The 19,345-nt window shown below is 36.5% G+C and overlaps 1 non-coding gene across 1 annotated transcript; it reads left to right on the top strand.

Moving 5' to 3' along the window:
• Positions 1-8,787: 8,787 nt before the first annotated feature.
• Positions 8,788-8,894, top strand: LOC131181905 (small nucleolar RNA R71). Its single transcript, XR_009150379.1, has one exon. It is a non-coding gene; the product is annotated as a small nucleolar RNA R71 (small nucleolar RNA).
• Positions 8,895-19,345: the final 10,451 nt, after the last annotated feature.

Below are 19,345 nucleotides of genomic sequence, written 5' to 3'. Positions count from 1 at the left end.
AGTTCAGCTCAGCCACAGGGTCAGGGTCAGTCTCAGGGGCCCAGGCCACAGTTCACCCCTAGGAGAGGTCAGTCCACACCATCAGTGGGCAGCTCTCCAGGGATGGGGTTCAGGGGACCAGCCCCAGCATCTTCTGCATGTCCACACTGCCTGAAGTGGCACAAGGGGGAGTGTTGGAGAGTAACTGGTGCCTGCTTAAGATGTGGGTCGACAGAGCATCAGCTGAGAAACTGTCCACGCAGAACTACTACAGCTGCTCCAACACAAGCAGACAGACCTGCTCCTGCACCACAGAGAGGTAGAAAATCTGGTAAATCAGAGGTAGTGGGACCATCACAGAGGCCGGCATCTGAGCCAGCAGAGAGGCCAAATAACAGACCACCTGCCAGAGCTTATGCCTTGAGAGCTCAGGAGGAGCAAGATGCCCCGGATGTCATTAGGGGTACGTTCTCCCTCTACAATACTCCTATGCATGCATTGGTGGATCCAGGATCCACTCATTCGTACATCTGCATCAACCTACCCGTAGAAAGGGGGATACTAGTAGGGGAGAGTGACCAAGACATTCTGGTCACTAATCCATTGGGCCACAGTGTGGTAGTGAACAAAGTGTACAAGGGTTGCCCGTTAAGGATTCAGGGGTATGAATTCTTGGCAGACTTGATTGAGTTGCCCTTCCATGAGTTTGACGTGATTTTGGGAATGGACTGGTTATCACGTCATCAGGCAATAGTTGATTGCAAATTGAAGAGAATTTCTTTGAAAACTCCTGAGGGTAATGAAATTACAGTTGTGGGGGAAAGGACAGATTTCTTGTCCAATGTCATCTCAGCCACTGTTGCAAGAAGAATGATGAGAAAAGGCTGTGAAGCCTTCCTAGCACATGTGGTGGATACTAAGCAGGCTAAGCCAAATCTGAGTGACATACCCACAGTAAAGGACTTTCCAGAGGTATTTCCTGAAGAATTTCCTGGTTTGCCACCAGAAAGGGAAGTTGAATTTGCTATTGAGACACTGCCGGGTACAACACCCATTTCCATTGCTCCTTATAGAATGGCACCCACTGAATTGAGGGAGTTGAAAACTCAGTTGCAAGAGTTGCTTGATAAAGGGGTTCATACGCCCCAGTGTGTCACCATGGGGAGCTCCAGTGCTGTTTGTGAAAAAGAAGGATGGGACTTTGAGGCTTTGCATTGATTACCGGCAGTTAAACAAAGTGACTGTGAAGAACAAATATCCATTGCCTAGAATTGATGATCTGTTTGATCAGTTGAAGGGAGCAGGAGTATTTTCTAAGATTGATCTCAGATCAGGGTATCATCAGTTGAGGGTGAAGGATGCAGATGTGCCAAAGACTGCATTCAGGACCCAATATGGGCATTATGAGTTCCTAGTGATGCCCTTTGGCCTAACAAATGCACCAGCAGCATTCATGGACCTTATGAACCGTATCTTCCATCCATACTTAGATCGGTTTGTAGTGGTCTTTATTGATGATATTTTGGTGTATTCCAAGACCAGGGAAGAACATGATGAGCATTTGAGGATTGTTCTGCAAACCCTGAGAGAAAAGAAGCTGTATGCTAAGTTGTCCAAGTGTCACTTTTGGTTGAATGAGATTGCATTCCTTGGACACATAGTGTCAGCTGATGGGATTAGGGTGGATCCCAAGAAAATAGAAGCAGTGATGGAATGGAAGCCTCCCAGGAATACAACTAAGGTCAGAAGCTTATTGGGGCTAGCTGGGTATTACAGGAGATTTGTGAAGGGATTTTCCTTAATAGCTGCTCCAATGACCAAGTTGTTACACAAGAATGTCAAATTTGATTGGAATGACAAGTGTCGGACTAGTTTTGAGAAGTTGAAGGCTATGTTGACAGAGGCACCAGTGTTAACACAGTCGGTGTCAGGAAAGGACTTCGTGGTCTACAGTGATGCCTCACATAATGGGTTAAGGTGTGTATTGATGCAATAGGGGAAGGTGGTCGCCTATGCTTCCAGGCAGTTAAGGCCACATGAACAGAACTACCCTACCCATGATGTAGAGCTTGTAGCAATTATCTTCGCACTGAAGATATGGAGGCATTACCTGTATGGTGAAAAATGCTACATTTACACAGACCACAAAAGCCTAAAATACTTGCCAACCCAGAAGGAGCTCAACCTTAGACAGAGGCGATGGATTGAGTTCCTGAAGGATTATGATTGTGTAATTGACTACCATCCTGGGAAGGCAAATGTAGTTGTTGATGCTTTGAGCAGAAAATCCATGATAGCTTTGAGATCATTGAATGCCCGTCTATCCTTGGTTCGAGATGGAGCTATTTTGGCTGAGTTACAAGTGAGGCCAAACCTGCTACAGCAGATTTTAGATGGGCAAATGGCAGATGAAAAGTTAATGGCTATTATGAGCAAAATCTCAGAGGGAAAAGCAACTGACTATGAGGTGAAGGCAGATGGGTGTCTGTATTACAAAGGAAGACTGTGTGTACCAGATGATGGGGAATTGAAAGCTAATATTCTAAAAGAGGCACACACCAGTGTATATGCTATGCACCTAGGAAGTACAAAGATGTATCATGATCTGAAGCTTCAGTATTGGTGGCCTGGTATGAAGAAAGACATAGCTGACTATGTGACTAAATGCTTGACATGTCAGCAAGTCAAGGCAGAACATCAAGTTCCATCGGGTTTGCTACAGCCTATATGCATACCTGAATGGAAATGGGATCGAGTCACCATGGATTTTGTAAGTGGGCTACCTCTCACCCAGAAGAAACATGATGCAGCATGGGTGATAGTTGATAGATTGACAAAGGAGACACTTTCTCGCGATTAGACCGACTACTCACTGGAGAAGTTAGCAGAATTGTATATCAGTGAGATAGTTAGACTGCATGGAATTCCACTTTCCATCATATTTGATCGAGACCCAAGGTTTACATTGAGATTTTGGAAGAAGTTGCATAAGTCCTTGGGTACACAACTCCACTTCAGCACAGCTTTCCATCCTCAGACGGATGGGCAATCAGAAAGAGTAATCCAGGTAAACAATTGAAACCAGTGGAATTGATACAAATATTGAATTGAAATGATAATAATAACATGAAATATATGTCAGGTCCTTGAGGATATGCTGAGGAGTTGTGTCATTGAGTTTAAGGGAAGTTGGGATAGATATCTTCCATCGAAATTTGCATACAACAATAGCTACCAAGCTAGCATACAAATGGCCCCATATGAAGCACTGTATGGGAGAAAATGTAGAACTCCAGTGTGCTGGACTGAATTGGGCGAAGACAAACTGGTGAATTTTACCCCACACCTTAAACAACCTTTTGGCAGCCTAGAAAGTGAAGGAAAGTGAAGTTTAGAGTTGGGAAAAATCTGCCCTATTCAAGGTTAGTGCACTATATACCTAAAACTCTTTAATTTCATGAATAGGAACTTGAATTTAGTAAGAAAATGTAATTTAAATGAACAAAATTCATGTGTATGTGTACATGAATTTCAGCTGCCCTAGTGAAGGAATAGGAAGGAGTGTTTTTGATGAGCTTGAAGTGAACTAGAATCATGTTGGAAGTTTATAAACATAAGAATAATAAGTTGGTATGCTAACTAAGGCATTTTGTAGAAAACATAATGTGAAGCTAGGGTTTTAGGGAGTGAAAATTGATTTGGCTTATGAAATTGTTAGAGAACATTTTAATGGTCAATTAGTGACTATTTGAGGAGATTTGACCATAATATGGACTGAAAAATAGCATGGTAAAGGGAATGACTATGCTGCCTAGGGACAGTGACAATGGTGAGATTTCAGTCCAATTACACAGCCATAACTTTGGCTGTGTTAGTCCAATTGGTGTTTGGCCAATTGGACATGAAACTAGGCTTATAATGGCACATTTTTGCTGAAGAAACCATGCCCAAAAGACCAAAGCAAGAGGACCAAAACTTGGCCCCAATCCGGATACCCTGCAACTGATTCTGCAGAATTGACCAAATGAACAGTAACTGTTCATTTGGCCATAACTCACTGTAGATATGGTCAATTGACCTGAAATTTTTACATCAACAATTTAAGACATAGAAAAACAACTTTCATGAAGGAACCTACCCCAAATTATGGCCATAACCTAACCCAAATGGCAGTGGCGATCCTGCTCATGTTCTCAGTAGATATGGTAATTTCTGCAGAATGGTAATCCGGCCAGCTGTGGTTTTTGGACCATATCTGGAGCTACAAAACTCCAAATGGAGTGATTCGAAAAAGAAAATTCAATTAGACAAAATAAGGAACAACTTTCATGTTTGCCATTTCTTCAAATTCCCACTGCAACAGGGCCCAATGGAACAGTAAAGTTGGGTCTCAAAAACTGAAATTTCTGCCCTCCTAGATTTAAGTTGAGAAATGGAAATGGCAATCAATTCCAACAAGTTTTAAATACAAAATGTGGTATGTTTGGGGTGTTAAAACCAATACACCTATTTTCTATCCAAAAGTCAACATTTTTGTTGACCAATGAGGTGAATAGTGACACCAAAACTTGAAATTCACAAATTGAAGAATTTAAAAGTTTCAAATGCCCTAGTATACCTAACAAGATTGGTTTGGATAGTTTGGCATGCTGATAGGGTTCAGTTAGCAGTACTGCACATGGCAATATGACATTTTGTGACTTTATGGCTTTTAGCCATTCTGACCTTGTATTGAGCTTTGGCCTTGTGCTTGATGTTATCACAGCTTGTTAGCTGTTCTGTTGCACACCTGGAGATGCATATGTGACCGATGGTGTGACGGCCCGAGGTACTTGATACCCAGTGCCAGTTTACCCGTTTATCCAGTCCAGTCATCTAGTGTAGGTTACTTGGGCAACTACATGAATGAAAGTGGACAAAGTTAACGAAATGAATGGATATACAAATACAAAACAAACAAAACATGCACATGCTATACATATTTATTTTCTGTTATTTCTTGTTATTTTATTATTGCACCACTAAGCATTATTGCTTAGCGCGTTGCTTTTGCCACGCGTAGGTTCTGGAGATACAGATCGTGAGCCCAGTAGACCGCAGACTGGGTGAGTCCATCCTGCAGTTCTGCACAGTGTCCGTGTCACCTCGTCACCTGCAGTGCATTGGTAGGACACTAGATGTCATTTTGTCATTTTGTAATTAAATTTTTATTTTCTCATATGTATTTAGGATTTATGTAATGTATTTTGAGGTTCATGTAAATAATAAAGATTTATGGTTATGTATGGAAGTAATTTGAGTATTTAATTGTTGTTTATATATGAGAACCCTGAGAAAGGGATGTTTGAGAAATGAAAAGGTTGTTGAGACCTGAAATTGAAAAATTGTTGAGATCTTGATATTGAGTTTTGTGATGATATTGGAGTTGAGAATGAATGAATTTGTTTATTGGAAGTGTTTTTAACAGGTTCCGAAGAACTGTTTTCTCCATTTTTAGCCGGTACTCCGCCGGATTTTCTATAAAATTTTCGGAACCTCAAATAAATAAAAATTTTGCTAAATGGCTTAAATAAAGTATATTTCATAAATTATATGCAAAAGCATGATATAAATTAATTAAGGTATATTAGAGTGTGCCGATACACCGTGTGGCATTACTTACTCAGGTATACTGTACATGGGTAAGGGGTGTCACAATATACATCAACATATGATTACATAAATTTACTATTTACATGAGTTCATAATTTACAAATCACAAACTACTACCTATTACAAAATACAAAAACAAAATTTCAAAAGGAAACTAAAGGTCCTACCACTGATGCACTGCCGATGAGAGGTGACTGTAACTCTATGCAGATCCGTGACCTCACCCAGTTTGTGGTCTGTTGGGCTCTCTATCAGTCTCTCCAAAACCTACGCGTGGAAAAAAGTGATGCGCTAAGCAATAGTGCTTAGTGGTGCCAATAATAAAATAAAGAGAACTAAAAAGAAATAAATATGCAGTGTATATATTGATGTCTCATGCAGACAAATTTTTTTTGTTAAATATTTGTAGTCCATTTATTTGGTACTTGTTATGTCCATTATTTCATAAAATTTATCAACTTTCATTTTTGGTTGTCCAAGTAACCTATACTAGATGACTGGACTGAATAAACAGGCAAACTGGCACTGGGTACCAAGTACCTCGAGCCGTCACACCATCAGTCACATAGTGTTTCTCGGTGTGCAACAGAACAGCTAATAAACTGTAATAACATTAGGCACAAGGCAAAGTATCATTATAATATTAGAATGGCTAAAAGCCATAAAATCACAGAATGGCATAATGCCATGTGCAGTACTCCTAACTGAACCCTATTGGCATGCCAACCTATCCAAACCAATCTTACTAGGTGTACTAGGGCACATTACCAAGTTATTAATTGAATTTTCATGCTTTACATATAAGGTTACTGTTTATTTTACTATTTATGTCAAATTATTGACTTTCCAATGCATAATAGCTACATAAGTCCTAATCACATAAATTTACCACATTTTGATTCCCAAAAGTGTTGGCATTAGTTGCCAATCCATACTTCTAACCAATGGTGAATAAATTAGAAATTTCAGTTTTGAGTGCTAGAGTTCACTATTTCATTAGGTCATTCTATAGTAAGAATTTGGCCAAATGTTCTTTATCAAATTTGTTCCTTATTGTGTCTAGTTACATTTCACTTTTTGAATCACTTCATTTGGAGTTTTGTAGCTCAAGTTATGGACTAAATACCATAACTAGCCAGATTGCAATTTTTCCAAAATTTATGAGCAGAATCAATTCTGCAGTTTTTGTACGCTGACTGCAGGTGAGTTTTTGGACATGTTATGATAAAAATTTGGGTTTATTTTCTTCATGAAAGTTGTAGGGCTATGTCTCAGCTTTCTATCGGTATAAAATTCAGGTCAATTGGAGGTTTCTACACTAAGTTATGACCAAATGAATGAACACTATTCATTTGGTCATTTTCCATGGACTGCATATTGGTCACCCAGATTAGGTCAATTTTTAGAGCCACTTAGGTTGGTTCAATGGGCAGGGTTCCTTCACCAAAATTGTGGCATTATGTATCTAGTTTCACCTCCAATTTGCCTTGCACCAATTGGAGTTACACAAGTTCAGTTAAGGCTCTCTAAACACACTGGACTCCAAGAGTCCAGACTCCAGCACACAAGTCAGCCTACCCTTTCCAACATTCAATGACTCAATTCACTTCATATTAAGTTTAAAACCTACCAAATGGTCACTAATTGACCATTAAAATGTTCCTACACCATTATAGGAGCAAAACCTCAATAGTCAAAACCCTAAGTTCTCCATTTCTCCATTCTTCCATTAACTTACAATTTAAAGTGCTAAGTGTTAAGTTCGTATAAAAGGGCAGCTTATATACTCATTTAAACCAAAGAAATCATCGAAACCCTAATAAGTCCATGGCTGCCAAAAATAGTAAAAATTCATCATGCAAATTTTGTGTAATTTCACTTAATTTTCTCACTCAATTCCTACTCCACATAAGGTATACATAAGATTTCTAGAGAGGATTGGCACTAGCCTTATTGGAGCTAACTCCCAAGTTTCAAAACCTTCCTTTTTCCTTCTTCTTTTTACTGGCTATAGGTTGTTCAAGATGCAAGATCAATTTTTAATGAAGCAAACTAGTGGTTTTAGGGTGAAATTTAGTGGGATTTGGAGCTTGATAAAGCTTTCGTAGAGGTTGGGTTATGGGAGGGAGTCGGCTGGTCTAGTTCAAGGAAGAAAGCAGATTGTTTTTGTTAATTTTTACCTCATTTTATTTCTTTTTAAATTGGTTTGTAATGGCTTGCTTAAATGTGATTGGTGGGAGCATTTTAATGACATCATGTGATGTCATAATTCTCAATTTCTTTCATTTTTCTTTCCTTTTCTTTTCTACTCATTTTTAATTAAATTTTAAGTAATATTTATTCATATTTTAGATCATAATAATTATTTACTTAACTGGACAAGTCGGCCAAAAATCATCTCTGAAGACGAAAATGATCAAAATGCCCTCCATTTGGCTTATTGAGCCAAAATCGTTTGTACCGATCGAAAAATTTTTCTAAGCCTTTTCTTGCCATTCTAATGCCATAGAAACCTCAATGACTCTTCTCTGGAGTCCCAAAAATTATTTCATGAATTTTTCCTTGGGTTTAGGCCTTCTAGCTGTGAAAACCGTAACTTTCCACTGGGTTACCCATTGCTAAGGCACCGGCTCATTTAACTTGATTGTATTTTTTTTCTAAAATTTTTCCTAAATTATTTTTATTAATATTTGAGTTAATTATGGCTCCTCACTTTAGTTTAAATGTTTTTCCAGAAGTTCTAGCTGTCCGGACCGACACTGGTCACCAGAACAGTAGAATATATGGAATTGCTATAGTGAGAGTGTTACATTGAAGCTATTGAATTCTGAGGTTGTATATCCTCCTCCATAGTCATCGCAATGCTGGTTGCTTGTACCAACTGCGTGGGCTTCTATTATGTCGAGTCTCCTTGTGAGCTTATCAAATTGAGCATTTATCATGCTTAGGGCGTCCACTTCTAGGACCCCTGCTGTTCTCCTTGCGGTTCCTCTTTCATTTGCCCACTCATAATTATGATATGCGATCCTCTCTAGAAATTCAAGTGTTTGTGTCACTATTTTCTCCATTAGGTTACCTTCTACAGCCGAATCTATTGTGCTCCTTATAGAGGGTAGTAACCCATTATAGAAATTTTGCACTAGTAGCCAATCCTCTATGCCATGGTGTGGACATTCCCTCTATAGGTCCTTATATCTTTCCCATGCATCATAGAGTGATTCACCTTCCTTTAATCTGAAAGTGTTGAGCTCAGGCCTCAACCTTGCAGTCTTTGCAGGTGGGAAATACCTTGCTAGAAAAGCTTGTGAGAGGATTTCCTAAGTGGTGAATGTTCTAACTGGATGAGAAAGTAACCACTTCCTTGCTCTGTCTTGAAGGGAGAATGGGAATGCTCTGAGTCTTATGGATTGATCAGACACTCCATTCATCTTAAATGTGTCACATAGGGCAAGAAAGCACTGGAGGTGATAATGTGGGTCTTTTGTTGGTGAACCTCCAAACTGGGTTTGTTGAATCATTTGAAGCCATGCTGGTTTTAACTCAAAGTTATTAGCTTCCACTATGGGTCTTGTAACACTGGGCTGAAATCCTTGGACTGATAGAGCTCCATAGTCTCTCAAGAGTCTTAGCCTATCATTATTATCAGCCATGGTTGGAATTTTAGGATTTTCTTGATCGTGCTCTTGATGTTTCCTTTCCCTCCTGATGGCTCTCAGAGTTCTATCTATTTCGGGATCACAGTCCAAGATTTCTTCTTCTAGCCTTGTTCTAGTCATACACTAGGTCAGACACCTGAGAGATAAGAAAAGAAATAAAACAAATCAAATAAAATTAGATAATAAATATAATTGCCTAAATCAGCGAAATTGCCTATCGCTCCATATTACTAAAGCCAAATTCCCTAGTAACAGTGCCAAAAACTTGTTTGTTAGTTTTTCAATTACCGCAAGTGCACAGATCGCTAACAAGTAATAAAGTAGTGAGTAGAGTATCGTCCCACGAGGAATTTAATTAGTAAGTACCAATCTACATAGTAATTTTGGCTGTCTATGCAGTCGAATATAATGGGGAAGTGAAATTTGTCTATTTTGAAAGCTGGGATAAAAATGGATAATAAGTCTAAATTAGATAATCTATTTTGAAATGATTCTAGAATTAAGATTTCATACTTGAATCTCACTATGGATGTGACTTCGTTTATTCATTGGATTGAGAATCAGTTGCCTTGATGGAAATTAATCCTAAGATATCTTAGGACCTCTCTCAAGGCACCCAAGGTGTGTTTGAATCAACCTAAACCCTACTTTCATGGTGATTAAATTAATTAAAACCCCTTAAGATCTTTGATTAATTTTGGAACTCCACAAAGGTTATCAGCCTATCTCTAGGTTAGATTTCCTTGGTTTAAAATCTTGATTTTCTAATATTAATCTTCACCTTTCAGTCCTTCAATTAATATCTATAATCAATACTAGGTGGGTACCAACACATAGCATGCATTAAGATCATAAGAAATTAAATCAAGGAACAAATCTCAAATCCAATAAATAAAAATTAATATTTATCCATAATAAAGATTATAACTATTACTCTCCCAATTCCAGAATATGAAAGTTACTCACTTATGGTGAGTTCAGCAAACATAATACAAATGAAGTAAAGAACAATAAAAATCCATTTAAGGAAATGGAATGAAAGAATCGAAAAAGGTTTGCAGCTTTGATTTCGAGAAACTTCGGCTAAAAAGCTCCTCCTTGATACTAATATTCTTCTGCTCAAGACGGCTGAAGAGAGTACAGAGGTGAGCACTCTTCTGAAACTCCTAAAAAGCTCTGTAAAAAGATTGATCCCCTTTCCCTTGATATTTTCTACTTCTTTTTATAATAGCTATTCTAGGGTTAGGTCATTTTGAGTCCAAAAAGCCTTAGGAGTCTATTTTAAATGTGTAACAAGAGTGGGAATTCGAGTTAAGAAATTGGCTGCCACATGATACACGACCCATGTGTCACTACACGGCCCTGGGCCGTGTAACTTACTGGAGTGGAATGGCCGTGTAACATTGCAAAACACGGGTCTGCGTTGGCTACACGAGCCCGGTTACACAACCCATGTACTTTTATTCTCAGAAAATTCTTCAAGCTTATGTCCAGCAGAGACTTACACGGGTCCCTACAGATTACACGGGTCTAATTACATGACCCATGTACTTTTGTTCCTCCATTGGCTCTCTGGCTTTCATCTGGCAAAAGGTTACATGGGTCTGTGGCTTTGCTTACATGACTTGTGTAAGGTGCATCAGCAGCTTTTCACAATCCTTTAGCCTTTCCAAGTTTCCTTCCGAACTCCTATGCCCTAGGGCTTTACCCAAATACCTGAAATGATGCAAAAAACATAGAATTAAGAGCTTGATAATAGAAATTACAAAAACTAATAAAATCAACTACTATGCATGAGATTACTTACCTAAATGCTATGAGATAGTATACAAATGTGCTTAAAAATATCTATACAATTCAAGTGTATCAATGCTTGTCTTCAAAATACTCTTTTAGTTTTGCAACCCTACACCTAGGGGCTAGGGGAATAGGATATGTGATACCCCTTACCCGTCTACAGTGTAGCAGAGTAAAGCATGCCACATTCGGTGCCGGAGCACTCTATCTTATCCTCTCATGTCCATTGTTAACTTTAAATTTCATAGAAAATATGTGGTAAAAAAAATTTTTTATCACAAATTATTTCTGTGGGAATCTGGGCAGAGCTTCCGTTATTTTATTAACATCTGGCGAGTTCCATTATTCACCTGTTAAAATTAATTTCATGTCTATCTCATATTTACATATACATCATGTCATATCATATCATTTCTGCTTATACAATTTCGAGAAAATATATTTTTCATTCATTCATTCATACATATGGAAGTTTATATACAAAAGATCACAACTTTATTTACAATCCAAAATGTAATTACAATATATTTACAATGTTCAAAAAGAGTTACACTATATCTACTTATGTACAATAAACTAAAATACAAAACCTAATAATATGGGCCCTACCAAAATAAATACAAAATACTGAGGTGACTCTAAACTGTGGTAAATTTGTTAAAAATCTGTCAAGGCACTACTGTTGCAGCTGTTGTTGTGTCTGTGTCTAGTCTCCAGTACCTACGCGATGGAAAAACTAACGCGTTAAGCAAATTGCTTGGTGGTACGTAACTTAAAAAAAAATAACTAAGTAATTAAAAATAATAATTCTATGAGGAATTTCATAACTCTAGGTCAACTGTATTTTTATTGCACTTTTTATTGCACTTCATAAATAAATTAATTATCAGTATCTTATCTATTCATTTGCTTCATTCTCAGTCTTTTAAAATCATATCAATGCTCAAGTAACCTATAACAGACTATAAGGCTGGATACATGGAAATATACTGGTTAGACAACTATATGTCTACCTTGTTTATAACTATCATGTCATGCACAAGGCCAGTGGTGTGACGCCCCTCACCCGTCAATAGTGTAACCGAGCGAGGAATGCCACATTCGGTGCCGGAGCACCTTATCTTATGTTGTCCTATTCATTGTTAATTTTAAACCTATAGAAAATATGTGGTAATTTTTTTTATCGCAATTTATTTCTGTGGATACCTAGGCAGAGCCTCCTCTGTTTAATTGGCATCTGGTGGGTTCCACTAGTTACCTATTAATAACAATTTCATATCCCTACATGTCATATCATGTCATTTCTGCTGATACAATTTCAAGTTCATTCATTCATTCATATAGAAATTCATATGCAGAAATTCATAACTTTATTTACAACCCAAAATATATATTTACAATTCTTATTTACATCACAAACTAGTAATTACATGATGATTATACACAATGAACCAAAATACTAGTCTATACATTGGCCCTACCAAAATACAAAAGACTGATGAGGTGACTCTGGATTGTGGCAGATCTGGTCGGAGCTATATTTGAACACTATTGTGGTGGCTGTTGTTGTAGCAGCTACTGATCTCCAGTACATACGCAATGAAAACTCCAACGCGCTAAGCAAATTGCTTAGTGGTGCATAATCTTAAAGCAGAATAACTAAATGATTTAAAATGACAATAATATGTGTAATTTCATAATTCTAGGTCAATTGCATATTTTATAGCACTTTGGAATCAATATATTTATCAGGATCTTATCTATGCATATATTTCATTTTCAGTCTCCTTAAACTCATATCAGTGAAATTATCATCAATTCTAAGACATTTATAAATTTCCTACACTTTGGGACAAGTAAAATTTAACAGTATATTTTTTGTTCATTTCTTATATAATCTAAGTTATTTATGACTTTTTGTACTTTGAAAATAAATTAATTATCAGTATCTATTCATTTGTGTCATTCTCAGTCTTTTAAAATCATACCAATGCCCAAGTTACCTATAACAGACAATAAGGCTGGATACATAGGAGTATACTAATTAGACAGCCGTATGTCTATCCAGTATATATTTGTCATGTCAGGCACAAGGCCAGCGGGTAAGCTTTTAAAGCCAGACAGAAAATGAGGCACAATAGCCAATGGGTAGGCATATAGCCTGTAGATCAATCATATCAGATATATGTTGTCGGTCAATGATTATCCATGTAGGCAGTACTACTATCTGTAGTCCCTAATTGGTATACCAATCGATCCAACTATATAAATATAATCCTAGGTTTACTATCGGCAATTATGCATTAATAATTATTTAACAGAATTTTCATGTTCATGTATAGTGGGGAAAATGTGTCCTACATATGTATTTCCTATAATTTAGCATGTAGTGACTTAGTAGGGATAAGTCATTAATGTTTTCCAAGAACCTTTCTTTAGGTTCAGCTTTACTGTCTTGTCTTTGCATATCTAATTGAGCAATTTGTGGCTACTGTTTGGCCACACTTCCTCAATGGCAGTTGTTCTTCTATGTCTTATCTTTATTTTCTTTTTTGAATCATGCCATTTAGATTTGTATAACTCAAGTTATGGTCAAATAACCATAACTAGGTCAATTCTGAATTTTTGGTACCATTATTAGGCAGTTTTGATATTATTTTTTGCCAATTTTATTTGAGTAGGTTGCTGCCATATTTAGGTTAACTATTCCGCATAGGATATGTTGCCCTATGTATTATGGTCACTCATAATTTTTGGTTATAATTTTTCAATTCTTATAGAGTTACTTGTAGTTAAGTTATTGGACTGGACTCAAATGTCTTGTAGTAACAGGATTTCAATTAGGGTAGTAGCTTTGACCCAATATTTGAGCTTCTTACATTTATAAGGTGAGGAAGATGTCTAAAACAAAATTGAAGGTCTATTTCTTAGCTTTCCAGAATGGTATGGCTCATTTTAATTGAAGACTTCTAGTGAGAGATATGCTTAACATACTATTCTTGAGTTAGTGGTCATTCATACCATTTCCAGATTTGGTTTGCCAAATTAATCAAGTTAATTGACCTAGTTTCCTTAATTTTTGGGTTTTCGTCAAAATACCATTATTGTAGGCCTATGTCTTATTGAAATTTTGGCACTGGTTTTAGGGCATTTGGAGTTCTATGGACCAAGTTATAGTTTCTTTGACAAAACTGGTCTAGTGGTCTTTATTTAGCAATTCCGGGCAATTTCAATTCTGGACAGATTTAGTGCCCCTATTTAGGCAAGCAAATTGACTTAGTTAATGGCATTTCTAGGCTTTGGTGTCTTCACAAGAGTTGTAGCCCTATGTCTAAGCTTTCTAATGGTATAAATTTCAGGTCATTTGCACCTGTCCACAGGGATATATGACCAAATGAGTGAACACTGTTCACTTGGTCATTTCTGGGTTCACTAAAAGGCAATCCGGATTAGGGTAGGCTTTTGGTCACTTTTTAGGTAGATTTTGGACATGACTTCTACATGGAAAATGGAGTATTTTAGGTCATTTTTCACCTTCAATTAGCCTCATACCAATTGGAGTCACACAAGGTCAATTCTAACTCAATTTACAAACTGTTTTCAACTATTCCACAACCTACACAAAAGAACACTCCCAATATTCATTTCTCCATCTCCCAAACTTCAAATATGCATTCATGGCACTTATAATATCACCAGTTCATCTCAATTCAATCAATTCTAGTAGTATACGCAAGCCTATAATAGCCAATGCAAGACCCTAATTCAATTGGTCAAGTCAACAACAATATGCATATGAAAAAATAATTGGCTAGCACATGAAATATCAACTATCAATGCCTAATTTACTTCCACATATCCATGGACACCATAATTCACCATTTAATTCATGAAATTACATATCTTATAAGCTCCTCAAGGCTTCCAAATTTGGGCTGTATCACTAGTCACTCATAATTGGTTCAAAGCCCTAATTTAGAGTGTCAAAATCAATAATATACATGCAATAAAATTCTTATACTCTTAGTCACCTTAATCAATATTATAATTCACCAATTATATGTATAAATTCATCAATAACCATGCTTATCAAGGCTACCAGTTGAACAGTTTTAAGCCTTAAACAAAATCCCCAAATTCATGGTTATAAACCCTAATTCATAATCAAACCTCAAACACCCACATACAAATTTATCCTAATTCAAGTAATTACCTTAATTAACATTACTAATCACCATTTTCATGTGAAAATAAATAAATTCCCAAATGTCCCATGGCTTCCAAATTGGGGAACCTAAAATTTCCCATCAATTTCTTAAATTTCTTTAGCATTTCAACTCAATTTAACTTTAATTCAACATATCACTAAGATAGGGGAAGAAATTATGCACTAACTTTAACTTGTGAGAAATCTAAGCTTGTAAAACTTCACAAATTATGCTTCCTTTTGCTGCCTACTAACTTCCCAAGGTGTGGAGACTAACTTTAATTGAAGAAATTTGTGATTTTAGGTGGAAGGATGGGGAGATTTAGCTTGCATGCAAGAAAAGCTATGGAGGGACAATGGGATAGGTTTTGGCACTTTGAGAGAAATGATGGAGAACAGAGCTTTGAGTGGATAATTCTGTCCACTTAGCCTTTTATACCTCTCCCCCCCCCCTGTAACACCCCTATTTGTATAGCCTGGTATATTTCACTATTCCGGTGATCAGTGTTGGTCTAGATAATTAAGAGAAGTAGAACCACGTCTAAGACACCTAGTTAAGCCCTGGACACAAATAATTAGTAATTTTCAATTAGTTAAGTATAAATAAGAAAAACAGAACACAAGAAGTTAAATGAGCCGAGAGTCACAGCGATGGGTGACCTTCTCGGGAAGGACTGCGAGGTTAATTTAAACTCAAATTTTGAACTGTAAAATGTGACCCCGCAGTCCTTAGGACTATTGCGAACACAATGAAAAGGAGAAAATCATGAAAAAGAATTGTTAAGCAAGTCAAATAATTAGGTCAAGGATCCGGAATAAATATTGAATTATTTGTAAACCGGATTGAACCGGTAAGGGGCAATTTGGTCAATTTACCCCTAGAGCTGACTCTTGACCTAACTGTCCAATAAAATCAGAGAAAAGAAAATTTTGGAATTAAGAATTAAATTAAAGAGTTAAGGAAAAATAAATAAATAAAGAAAGGACAAAGAAAAAAATTGAAAAAGGTTACTTATATCATGCAAGACATCATGCATGATGCAATAAACTTAATAATTAAAAATTGAAACTATAGGATAATTGTGTATTAATTAAGACTTTAAAATACATAAAAAAGAAAAGAAAAACATTATTTTTATCTTCTCCATCAGCTTGGCCGGCTCCTCTCTCCCAAATTCACCATTGAAAAACTCCATTAAAGCTTGGTTTCAAGCTTGATTTCCATGCACATACCTCTAATTTCTCCCAAATTTCTTCATAAAACCTTGCTAACTCAAGTAGAAAAGAAGATTGGAGGACAAAGAAAAGGAAGGAATTGAAGATTTGGAAAATTTGGAAGTCAAAGTTTGAGGTTAGTAATTTAAACTTGAACATTTTAGTTAAATGTTTATGTTCTTAGTTCAATTAACTTAGAAATATGCTTAAAATTAAAAGAAAACTATCCTTGGGGGACCAAATAGAAATTTGGCCAGCAGTAGGTTAGGGCTTGAAATGACTGAATTTGATGCATTTGAATGGTTGTTTAGGTTGAATTATTTATGTAGACTATGGATAGGTGTTTAGAATGCATTAGATTTGAATTTTATGAAAATTAGGGTTTTAGCACCTAGGGTTTGGGAGTGAAAAATGTGAGAATTAGCCAAATGATGTAATTAACATTATTTGAGTTGAGTAATGGTCAAGTGTGACCATTTGAGGTGTGTATGAAGTGTTAGAACTAAGTTTAAATTCGGATTGGTTATGGACATTCTACAGGCAGCATGACCTAGGTCTTTTTTAGAGACCAAAACTGAAAATTTACTAACCCAATTGGTGTGAGGCCAATTGGGAATGAAACTAGGCACAAAATGGCACATTTTTCATTCAGGAATCATGCCCAGAAAGTGACCATAACTTAGTGAACAAATTGGCCAAATCCAGATTAGGCAAACTGACTGTACAAAAATGACCAAATGAACAGTAGTTACGAAAATTACCATAACTTGGTCTAGGAAGATCAAAATGACCTGAAATTTTACCAGTAGAAAGCTGAGACATAGCCCTGCAACTTTCATGAAGAAAACAAACCCAAAATTTGACCATAACCTATTTGAAAATCCACCTGAAACCACAAAAATTGCCCAGAATTCTGGGTAAAAATCAAATCTGGCCAGCCATGTTCAAATGGCTATAACTTGGGTTAAAAAACTCCAAATGGAGTGATTCAAAAATAGAAATAAAGTTAAGACAATAAGAAACAACTTTTATGAAGAAAGCTTAGCCAAATTCTAGCAGCAACATGACCAATGGAACAGTGCAAAACTGAACACCAAAACTGAAAATTTGAAATTTATGCCTAAAAGACTTAAGATTTGAGAAAACAATCAAAACCTACAAATTAGGTAACCAAAATGTGGTATGTGTAATACCCCTATGATCGGTAGTGCGTTCTACTGTTCCAGTGACCAGTATTGTCCGGACAGATAGGATGCCTAGAACTACACTTCAATATGAGTGAGGAGACATAAAATAATGAAATACAAGAAAAGAAAATACAAGAAAAACAAAGGAAAAATAATAGTAAAGAAATGCAATCATGTTAAGTGAGCCGAGAACCCTAGCGATGGGTGATCGCACCGGGATGTCACGGCGTAGACCGTTGACTAGCCCTGGACCGCGAGGAACCCTGGAAAATATTTTTAGGACTTAAATAGACACCTATTGAAATACAAATACCATTAGAAATACTAAATAAAAATTAAATAATTAGTACAAAGAAAAGTGAAAAATCGAAAAACGGACAAAACCCGATGTTACCGAAAAATCGGGAATGCAACCCGAACAGGGCATTGTGGTCATTTGACATCCTGAGTTGTCTTTTGACCTAAATGTCCATTAAAAATAAATAATATTACACTTGGAAAATATAATGAAAAATTAAAATTGTGGTACATAATATAAATGTTGAAAGAAATGGGAAATAACTTGAATAATCAAACTTTAACATATAATATTAATTAAATAAACTTTAGTGGAGAGTTAGTGGGAGCCATTTACACCTAAGTGGATAGTCACTTCATGCAGCACCTTCATCTTCCTCATTCAACTCAACATTGCCGAATTCAAGAACTCCAAAACCCTCCCATGGCCTCCCAAATGCATGGCTCATTATACCCATTTTCAAGCTAGATTTTGTTTACTTGTCTTCATTAATTTTGATCCTCACACCATTGGCAGTAGATAGGCAGCAAGAAAGGAAAGTTTTTTTAGAGTTTTGAAGAATTTCCAAAGTGGTAAGTTTGTGTTTTTTATTTTTGTTTAATTAAAGTTTGTAAGGATGTTATGGGTGTTTGATTTATGGAGAAATTTTTGAGGTTTAATGTTGAATGGAGAAGTGTACTTTTGGCAGCCATGGAAACACCTTGAAGACAGTTTATTTTTTCTTGTAAATGGTGAATTAAATGATTGATTAAATGTATATTGTGTAGGAAATTGTTTGGGTGATGTATACTTAGTATATGTAAATGTGAATTGAAATTTGAAGCTTGGAAATTAATGGAATGTAAAGGTACCATTGCAGCAGGTTGTTAACTCTTGAAGAATACTGGAATTCATGATTGGTTTATGGTATATTAATGTTGAATTATGTTGGATGTTATGGCAGTTTGAGTGTATGTATGATGGTGTGAAGTTGGACATGTAAAAGTGTTATGGTTAGGTGCTTGAATTGTTGTAAATTAAGTTGACAAATTCTGCACTTTATGGTGTATGTTGAATGTAATTGTAAGCTGCCAAAATAACCTATAATATGTTGTGAATTATGTTTAGGTCATGATACAACCAGAATTGACTTGAATATTGAGTTTGGTAAGTGTTAGGAGTAATCCTTGATGTGTATGAAAGAAATGCAATAAGGCAGTTTGTGTTTTAGGCCTATAACTTTAAGAGTGTGGCTCCAATTGGTATGAGACCAATTGGAGGTGAAACTAGGCACAAAATTGCCAACTTTCATGAAGAAAGCTTGCCAAAATTCTGCTTTCAAGGTAGCTTGAAAAATGACCAAATCCGGATTAAG

Source organism: Hevea brasiliensis, chromosome 7, assembly GCF_030052815.1.
Source record: "Hevea brasiliensis isolate MT/VB/25A 57/8 chromosome 7, ASM3005281v1, whole genome shotgun sequence".
In the NCBI taxonomy this organism is placed as follows: domain Eukaryota; kingdom Viridiplantae; phylum Streptophyta; class Magnoliopsida; order Malpighiales; family Euphorbiaceae; genus Hevea; species Hevea brasiliensis.
The sequence above is the reverse complement of the archived record's forward strand: the minus strand, read 5'-3'. Positions and strand labels throughout refer to the sequence as shown.